General features: G+C 41.8%; 1 non-coding gene across 1 annotated transcript; it reads right to left on the bottom strand.

Annotated features, from left to right (window-relative positions):
- Window positions 1–10,625: 10,625 nt before the first annotated feature.
- On the bottom strand, window positions 10,626–10,697 carry TRNAQ-CUG (transfer RNA glutamine (anticodon CUG)). The gene has a single exon. It is a non-coding gene; the product is annotated as a tRNA-Gln (tRNA).
- Window positions 10,698–10,748: the final 51 nt, after the last annotated feature.

Genomic DNA, 10,748 nt, shown 5'->3' on the forward strand with positions numbered 1-10,748 from the left:
AGATATGATGTCTGGGATTTGTTTCAGAAAATGTGGGTGGGGGCAAGTAGCAGGTAAAGTAGATGGAACATGACTGACTTCAGTTTAATGTTTTGGGGGCTGGGTTAGGGTATCTGGCTTCACTATTTTATTCTGCCTACTTTGTATATGTTTAAAACTAGTTACACTAAATTTTTTTTAACTGAATAATTAGAACTAGTAGTTAAAATATATATGTATGTGTGCTAAGTTGCTTCAGTCGTGTCTGTCTCTTTGTGACCCCCATGGACTGTAGCCTACTAGGTTCCTCTGTCCATGGGATTCTCGAGGCAAGAAAACTGGAGTGGGTGGCCATTTCCTACTCCACGGGATCTTCCTGACCCAGGGGTTGAACCCATATCTCTTATGTCTCCTGATTGACAGGCAGGTTCTTTACCACTAGCACCACCTGGGAAGCCCCTAAAGTATGTATGCACAAAGCAAAGACTGGGAGAGAACACAGGAAAATGAAGAGTTATGTTAGAGTAGTTAATTATGGGTGATTATTTTAAATAAATAATCAGCTTTACCATCAGTCCTTCCAGTGAATATTCAGGGTTGATTTCCTTTAGGATTGACTGGTTTGATCTCCCTGCAGTCCAAGGGACTCTCAAGAGTCTTCTCCAGCACCACTGTTCGAAAGCATCAATTCTTTGGTGCTCAGCCTTCTTTATGGTTCAACTCTCACATCCTTACATGACTCCTGGAAAAACCATAGCTTTGACTTTATGGGCCTTTGTTGACAAAGTGATGTCTCCGCTTTCTAGCATGCTGCCTAGGTTTGCCATATCTTTTCTCTCAAGGAGCAAGCGTCTTTTAATTTTGTGGCTGCACTGACTGTCTGCAGTAATTTTGGAGCTCAAGAAAATAAAATCTGCCACTGTTTCCACTTTTTCCCAATCTAATGAAAGTTAGATATTATTTTTATATATTACATTAGGAAAGATGAAAATGATGGACAATACTCCATATTTTAAAGAATATAGAGAATCGGGAATGCTTAAATTATTGTTAGGAATAGAAATTTGTACAACTGTGGGGAAGGCGTTTCTTCTAGATATGTATTCAAAGGAACTAAATGTGAAGAAGGAAGTTCACTACAGCATGTTTATAAGTATCAAAACACTAAAAAGATTCTAAATGTTTACCGATTGGTTAAATAGACTATTGTTCATCCATAAAATAGACCTCAAAAAGAATTTTTTAAAATTAATTTTAAATTAATTTAATATTTAAAATAAATACAGCTAAATCTATATTTATTAACATTGAAAGAAGTCAGAGGAAAAATTAGGTTGCTTAACAGTATTACAGGATTTCACATATATAAAAATAAAATGAATATCTCTATTTGTATATTAGATAGTCTAAAAGAATATATACCAAACTGATAATTCTATTTGAGGAAAAAAAGGGAGGGTATCAGTTATCATCTTTTTACCTGTAAATAATAGAAAATATAAGCACAAATGTGCTTAAATAATAAATGGAATATATTGACCAAGTAACCAAAATGTTCAGAGGTGAAGTGGGCTTTTGGTAAAGGGTTGATGCAGGAGTTCAACAATGTAATTCAGCGGCCAGCTTTTGCTGTGTCTTGGCCTTGCCTTCAAAGGTAAAATCTTGTTGAGGACATTATGTTAAGTGAAATAAATCAGATAGAAAAGGACAAATATCATATGATTCCACATATATGTGGTACCTGTGACAGTGTGCTCAATCACACCTGATTCTTTGTGACAGCAGGGACTGCAGCCCACAAGGCTCCTCTGTCCATAGGATTCTCCCGGCAGGAATACTGGGGTGGGTTGTCATTTCCTCTTCCAGGGGATTTTCCCAACCCAAAAATGGAACCCATGTCTCCTGCACTGGCAAGTGGATTCTTTACCACTGAGGTCCCTAGAAAGGCCAAACTCTTATAGGCAGAAAGCGGAATGGTGGTTGGCCGGGATTGCGGGCAGAAGGGGAAACGGGCGTTGTTGTTTAATGAGTATAGTTTCTTTTTGCAAGATGGGAAGAGTTCTAGAGATCTGTTGCACAATAATGTGAATGTAAACTTTAAAATGGTTAAGATATTACATTTATGTATGCTGCTGCTGCTAAGTCGCTTCAGTCGTGTCCGACTCTGTGCGACCCCATAGACGAGAGCCCACCAGGCTCCGCCATCCCTGGGATTCTCCAGGCAAGAACACTGGAGTGGGTTGCCATTTCCTTCTCCAATGCATGAAAGTGAAAAATTTTACCATAATTAAAAAAAAAATACAATACTACATTAAAAAAAGGTAAAAGCCTCATCCCAAGGAGGGCTCCCCCTGGCGGTGGGAGGGTGGCTGGCGCATTCGGGCATGGGGCTTCTTCATTCAGGCCCTGACAGAAGTACTGGTTTTCCTTTTTCTCTTTGTCAAACAGCAGCCCTAGGCTTTGCTCTGATTGGACCATGATGGTATGTAGGGTCATGTGTCTGTTCCTGAATCATCCTAGGGATCTCTTTGTAGATTTTGGTTGTCACAGTGATTGAGTATTTAGAATATGGGCCAAAGAAAATAGATTTTTCATAATGTGTATTGTTTTCCAGTCGCTAATTTGTGTCTGACTCTTTGCTACCCCATGGGCTGCAGTCCACCAGCTCCTCTGTCCATCACCAACTCCCAGAGCTTGCTCAAATTCATGTCCATTGAGTTGGTGATGCCATCCAACCATCTCATCCTCTGTCGTCCCTTTCTCCTCTTCAATCTTTCCCAGCATCAGGGTCTTTTCTAATGAGTCGGCATTTCGAGGCCAAAGGACTGGAGCTTCAGCTTCAGCAAGTCTTTCAAATGAATATTCAGGAGCAATTTCCTTTAGAACTGACTGGTTTGATCTCCTTGCAGTCCAAGGGACTCTCAAGAGTCTCACTATGTATGGAACAATCCAACATCACAGATTTTCCCCTTATCTTGCATGGCTTTTAATGTAGATTTTAAAAACATATTTATAATAATCTGAACCTAGACCCTAACTCCATTTTATATGTGGACATGAACTACTTGTTTATGGTCTTAATATGAATTGAATTTTAAGATGGGAGAATTATGGGTAAATTGAGAGAAAATAGTATTTTGTTTCATTTGGAACTTAACCAAGACTTGTTCATTACTTCAGAAAATCATGTTTTGAACAGCTGACACCACTTCTGAATATTGCAGTTCACACTGCATAATGCAATTCACATCGCATATTTTATCTCTGAAGCCAGGATGTATCCTACCATCAGAGACATCTCAGATGAAATACTCTACTGAATCTTAGTCTGCATTTGTAGCTCTTGCTTTCATTTCTCACCTGGATTCTTACGACAACCTCTCCGGCTGGTCTTCCAATCCATTCTCAACAGAGTAGCCAGATTTTTCCTTTTATTAATAAAATGTGGGTCAAAGCATGTCATTCCTCGCTTCTCAACCTTCTAATGTTGCATCATTTTACTCAGAATGCAAGCTTTACAGAGTGCTTTGAGGCCCTGGGAGACGTGGTTCTGCTTCCTCTCTGACCCATCTCCTACTTCTGCTTTTTCTCCTACTACTCACTTCAGGCCACCTCACTGGCTACTTACAGCCCAGATTCTCCCTACAGAGGCTTCCACCTTCGATCATTTGCATGGCTATTCCCTCTGCTTGGATACTTCCCCCTGGAAGTATCATTCATGATTCATTCCCTTACTTCCTTCAAACTGAATATTACAGTCTGGGTAGTAGTCTTGACCACTAGTTTAAATTGCAACTTATTACCTCCTTCCCTACTGTTCTGAATGCTGGTTTTTCCTTACCCTGTTCTACTTTTTACCCCCATAATACTTATCACCTTACAATGTAATATATAACTTACTTACATGTTCTGATGTATTATGCCAATTGTTTGTTGCTTGAATCCCACTACCCTGTTAGAATGTAAGCTCCATGAAATAGGATTTCTGTCTGCCCCATAAATTTAAGCCAGGGCCTGGCACATAGTTCTCAAAAACTGTCCAACAAATGGTGATTCTGCCATTAGGTACAAACATCTAACTACTTCATTATATCTTCTGTTATAGTTGTGCCCAAGCATTTCCATATTGAAATACATAATATTTCATAAGGTATTATTTTCCTCTTATTTCTCCTTTATGTTATAGCATTATGTCATAATAGAAGGTATATCACAATACATGATCTATTGATTTATAAGTCAGGATGGTAAGGCAGTGTTATGAAATGCTTGTTATAATATAACGGTTTGGATGTTAGGGTTAAGAATTGCTGGTTTAGACCATTCCAGAAGCTATTTCCAAAGCTGTGAGTGAAGATAATCCCACCCAAATTGCCTGGCTGTTTCCTGGATGGAAGGCGTAGAGTGGATGTTGGCGACGAAACCACAATGTTGATCACAAGGAGGAAACAAATTTCATTTTCTATTTTTACTATACTTTCATATTGTTCATATTATTTGAATATTTTACAGTGAGTATTCATTCTTTTTGTAACAAGCAAAACCAGTAAGGCTATTTTCACTTTAAAGAAAAACTACTGTAAAATATAGAAAAGAGAGAAAATAAAAATCACCTTCTCTCCATAGACAGCCACTACTAACTTTTTTTTTTAGACTCTTTTGTTTTCAGGCATGGATGTACATTGATAGCTTTTCTATGATGACTGAAATACAGGAGTTGGAGATGTCCTCTGTCAAGATTATCCTGGCAGCCACCTGCATGGTGGATGGAGGGTAAGACTAGGCTGTAACTTGACAACGGGGGTGGAGGGCTTAGAGTGGGCCAGTGGCTAAGAATGGGAACGGATGCATCTCAGAGATACTGTAAAGGAAATATGCTGTTGACTAGTGATTAGTGAGTGTGAGAGCTGCAAGGATTTGTGTGTGTGTGTGTGTGTGTGTGTGTGTGTGCGTGCGCGTGCGTGTGTGTGGCATCTGGGTATTCCAACCTTGCTTTCAAGAATATTGAATACTTATATATGTATGGCTGAGTCCCTTCACTGTTCACCTGATTTACCACAACATTGTTAATCGGCTATACCCTAATACAAAATAAAAAGTTTAAAGTTTAGGGGAAAAAAGGAATCTATTTGTACTAAAAAATAGACTATTCAAAATTAAAAAAAAAAGAATATTAGGGATGAAGGAAAAACTTTTGTCTTCTTTTGTGCTTTCCTGTTGTCTCTTTTTAAAAAAACAATAAACTCCACATAGGAAGTGTGGAATATGATTAATTACAATGTTTGTGTACCCTGTGAGACCACCGGTCCCATCACTTCATGGGAAATAGATGGGGAAACAGTGGAAACAGTGTCAGACTTCATTTTTGGGGGGCTCCGAAATCATTGCAGATGGTGACTGCAGCCATGAAATTAAAAGACGCTTACTCCTTGGAAGAAAAGTTATGACCAAACTAGATAGCATATTCAAAAGCAGAGACATCACTTTGCCGACTAAGGTCCGTCTAGTCAAGGCTATGGTTTTTCCAGTGGTCATGTATGGATGTGAGAGTTGGACTGTGAAGAAGGCTGAGTGCCGAAGAATTGATGCGTTTGAACTGTGGTGTTGGAGAAGACTCTTGAGAGTCCCTTGGACTGCAAGGAGATCCAACCAGTCCATTCTGAAGGAGATCAGCCCTGGGATTTCTTTGGAAGGAGTGATGCTAAAGCTGAAGCTCCAGTACTTTGGCCCCCTGATGTGAAGAGTTGACTCACTGGAAAAGATTTTGATGCTGGGAGGGATTGGGGGCAGGAGGAGAAGGGGACGACCGAGGATGAGATGGCTGGATGGCATCACGGACTTGATGGATGTGAGTCTGAGTGAACTCCGGGAGTTGGTGATGGACAGGGAGGCCTGGGTGCTGAATTCATGGGGTCGCAAAGAGTCGGACACGTCTGAGTGACTGAACTGAACTGAAGGAAGGGAGAGAGGGATTAAAAGATAAGAGGACATTTGAGGGGATAACAAATACATCTGTTATCTTGATAGTAGTGGTGGTCTCACAGTTCAGTTCAGTTCAGTCGCTCAGTTGTGTCCGACTCTTTGCGACCCCATGAATCGCAGCACCACGCCAGGCCTCCCTGTCCATCACCAACTCCTGGAGTTCACTCAGACTCACGTCCATCGAGTCCGTGATGCCATTCAGCCATCTCATCCTCGGTCGTCCCCTTCTCCTCCTGCCCCCAATCCCTCCCAGCATCAGAGTCTTTTCCAATGAGTCAACCCTTCACATGAGGTGGCCAAAGTACTAGAGTTTCAGCTTTAGCATCATTCCTTCCAAGGAAATCCCAGGGCTGATCTCCTTCAGAATGGACTGGTTGGATCTCCTTGCAGTCCAAGCAATGTGATATCGGCATAGGAAGAGAAAAGTTGACCAATGGGACCGTATCGGGGTCAGGTCCTCTGGAAGATGACCCGGTGAACTGGAAGCATAAATTTGAGGGGAAAGACAAAAGGGAGAAGTAGCGTGTTTAGACCACAATTTAGGTTCAATACCTATGCAAGGAGATTGGGAAAGAAGAAGGATTGGATAGGAAGAACCTCGGACTATAATGCAATTCTGAGAAAATCTCAGCCAGTGCAATGGAGAGATCTAGAGAAAGAGTGCCTATTAGAAGAGTCCCATTTTGGACAGAACTGGTCCAGTTCTAGTATCCCTACGGTGCTCAGTCCTTGTCTGGGAACAGTCCAGAGGGAGTGTGGGCCTTGGAAGTGTGGTAACTGGGAACCATCAGCAAACTACACTTCTCACAACAGACTCTTTCTGAATATTTATTTTTATTTCTTTGGTTGCACTATGTCTTAGTTGTGGCAAGCAGGATCTTTAGTTGTGGTATGCGTACTCTTAGTTGTGGCATGTGGGATCTAGTTCTCTGACCAGGGATTGAACCTGAGCCCCCTGCATTGTGAGCATGGAATCTTAACCACTGGACCACAGGGAAGTCCCCAACAGCCTCTTTTTGAAGGGACATCTGAGCAGTGTTCCTCTCTGGTTGTCAGAGGTATATTATGAAGATTAAAGAATAGAGTTATTTATATGTATGAAATTTATTTATAATAAATTAGACATTTGTAACAGTGGGAAAAAGATTTTTCAAATAATGATGTTGAAACAATTGGCTATCCATTTGGAAATAACGAATTTAGATCCCTACTTCACTCTCAATTTACATAAAGTTCAGATGGAGAAAAAAGTTTTAAAAATATTTGAAGAAATAAGTTTTTTGAAAAAATCTCGTGTGGAGAGGAAGCCTTCTTATGTGACATGCAACATTCAGAAACCAAAGGACTGTGAGAGATTTGAGTAAATAAAAAGTTAAAACTTCTGTATGGGAGAAAACTTGACTATGCTTAACCATCTTAAGCATCTTAACTATCTAGGGGCTGTTTATCTAAAGCACAGAATGCCTTATCCAGTTTTTTTCATCTTAAATTCTCTTCAGGATGCACTCTTGCACTGTGGGTGACCGCAATGGGTTGATTTAATCCTTGTGTAAATGAATAATGAATGATACTCTGTTCTTTTTTTGTTTACAGGTGAATCTGAGAAATGCTCTGTTTCATACAGTAAAAATTTTTTTCCTTCAGAGTGGGATATTTAGACTTTAAAACAACAGGCAGAGTATTAGGGGAACTTCTAAGGCAGGAGAGACAGTGTACAGTGCATTTCAATCTATTTGAGCATGAAATCCTTCCTTTGAGGACTACTATTGACCTTCTCAGGATGCACATTGAGAAATAATGACTTAAGGGAAAAAGTTCATGATTATTTCTCTGGCATTAATGGTCTTACTTAACGTGCTCTTATCATCTAATCTTCTCCACTTCCCCAAATGAGCTTCCTTATTTGCTTCTTCCTAAGTCATTACTTTGCCGACTAAGGTCCGTCTAGTCAAGGCTATGGTTTTTCCTGCGGTCATGTATGGATGTGAGAGTTGGACTGTGAAGAAGGCTGAGTGCCAAAGAATTGATGCTTCTGAACTGTGGTGTTGGAGAAGACTTTTGAGAGTCCCTTGGACTGCAAGGAGACCCAACCAGTCCATTCTGAAGGAGATCAACCCGGGGATTTCTTTGGAGGGAAGGATGCTAAAGCTGAAACTCCAGTATTTTGGCCACCTCATGTGAAGAGTTGACTCACTGGAAAAGACTCTGATGCTGGGAGGGATTGGGGGCAGGAGGAGAAGGGGACGACCGAGGATGAGATGGCTGGATGGCATCACGGACTCGATGGACGTGAGTCTGAGTGAACCCCGGGAGATGGTGATGGACAGAGAGGCCTGGTGTGCTATGATTCATGGGGTCGCAAAGAGTTGGACACGACTGAGTGACTGAACTGAACTGAACTGAAGTTATGACCAACCTAGATAGTATATTCAAAAGCAGAGACGTTACTTTGCCGACTAAGGTCCGTCTAGTCAAGGCTATGGTTTTTCCAGTGGTCATGTATGGATGTGAGAGTTGGACTGTGAAGAAAGCTGAGTGCTGAACAATTGATGCTTTTGAACTGTGGTGTTGGAGAAGACTTCTGAGAGTCCCTTGAATGGCAAGGAGATCTAACCAATCCATTCTGAAGGAGATCAGCCCTGGGATTTCTTTGGAGGGAATGATGCTAAAGCTGAAACTCCAGTACTTTGGCCACCTCATGTGAAGAGTTGACTCATTGGAAAAGACTCTGAAGCTGGGAGGGATTTGGGGGTAGGAGGAGAAGGCGACGACAGAGGATGAAATGCCTGGATGGAATCACGGACTCGATGGACGTGAGTCTGAGTGAACCCCGGGAGTTGGTGATGGACAGGGAGGCCTGGCGTGCTGCGATTCATGGGGTCTCAAAGAGTCGGACACGACTGAGCGACTGAACTGAACTCAGGAGTCAGTGCTAGCTCCTCCTCTTCCAGGTAGTTCTTTGTTTGTTTTTCCTATTTATTTGACTGCACCAGGTCACCAGGTCTTTGTTGTGGCACATGGGATCTTCAGTCTACCTTATGGCATTCGGATCTAGTTCTCTGACCAGGGATCCAACCCAAGTTCCTGGACTGGGAGCTTAGAATCTTAGCCACTGTACTGCCAGGCAAGTCCCCAGGGAGTTCTTCCTAATTATCTCAGTTCCTCTGAGCTACCCATTTGTTGCCAGAATTGCTCATTCTGCTTGTTACTCCTTCAGAACTGTTATTGGCCCTTTGGTAAACCTTCTGTTGCTATATACTGCTTTGGAAAGCACTGAAAATGGCACTGTATTAGTTTTCTATTGCTGCTGTAACAAATTACCACAATGTTGATGACAAAACTACAGAAATTTATTACTTTATAGTACTATAGATCTGAAGTCTGACGTGGGTATCACTGGGCTAAAATCAAGGTATCAGCAGGGCTGTGTTCTTTCTGGTGGCCTTAGGGAAGACTCAGTTTCCTTGCCTTTTCCATCTCCTCTTATTTATATTTTGCCTTTTCCATCTTCTATAAGCCTCTGCATTCCTAGGCTCCTGGCCCCCTTTCTTCATGTTCAAAGCTAAAAGGGCCTGTTGAGGCCTTCGCACACCATAACACTCTGACCTCCCTTTTCCACTTTTAAGGACACTTGAGAGGACATTAGGCCCACATGGAGACTCCAAAGATAATTGTCCTGTTTTAAAGTTAGTTGATTTGCAACCTTAATTCCACCTGCAACCTTAATTTCCCTTTGCCACATAATCTAGTATATTCACAGGTCCCAAGGATTGGGATGTGGACATTTTGGGAGAGCCTTTATTCTACTTACTACAGGCACCCTTGATGAAAACTCTAAATTGCACACAGGTGTAGTGAGGTTTGACAATAAATGGGTAAAGCTTTTTGGCATAAACATAGTGCTTATGTACTCAGTGTGTCCCACTCTCTGGGACCCCATGGACTGGATAGCCCACCAGGCTCCTCTGTCCATGGGATTTTTCAGGAGTGGGTTGCCACTTCCTCCTTCAGGGAATGAGATCAAACCAGAGTCCCCTGCATCCGCAGGCAGATTCTTTACCACTGAGCCATAATAAGTCTCGTCACATACAGGGAGGCCCTGGTGTGTGATCTTTGGAAATCACTTGAACCTCCCCATCCACGTTTCTGCAAAAATGGAAATTGTCATCCTTTGCTCTGCATGTTAAAGAAAATAACTATGTAACCAGGTTCAGCTTAAAGGGTGACAAATAGGGTTCAAGAAGTTCTTGATGAATTTTGATGAGGAGGGTGGGCGAGGTTCTGTGAATACATCTGGAGACAGTTTGAGAGATTTCTGGAGAGAAGGAGTGGAAAGTGCCTGCCCTCGTATGAAGTTGGAGGCTGAAAATTCTAACAAAAGCAATCAACTTTTCATGGAAGCTTTCGAAGACGGCCGAGGTTAAAAAAACAAAAAGGGTGAAGTGTAGAGGATACTTAGGAGACACCTAGGTAACAGAGTACAGAACTGAAGGAAATGCATGTGCTCTTCCTAGGCAACTGAGTTTCGTGGCATTCCCTCCCTACTCAGTTCAAGAACACATATACCCCGCAGGTGTACAAGAGTCACCTTGTGAATAAGTACATGACTTATAAAATCGTGGCCAGGGAAAAAACAAAACCCAAACCGAAAGTGTAAGGAATACAGGTTCCACCGAGATTTGAACTCGGATCGCTGGATTCAGAGTCCAGAGTGCTAACCATTACACCATGGAACCGCCACGCTCACGATCCTGCCTTCGACTCTCTAATCCTTAGAGAACCCCGCC

Source organism: Ovis canadensis, chromosome 7 (assembly GCF_042477335.2).
Source record: "Ovis canadensis isolate MfBH-ARS-UI-01 breed Bighorn chromosome 7, ARS-UI_OviCan_v2, whole genome shotgun sequence".
NCBI lineage: Eukaryota > Metazoa > Chordata > Mammalia > Artiodactyla > Bovidae > Ovis > Ovis canadensis.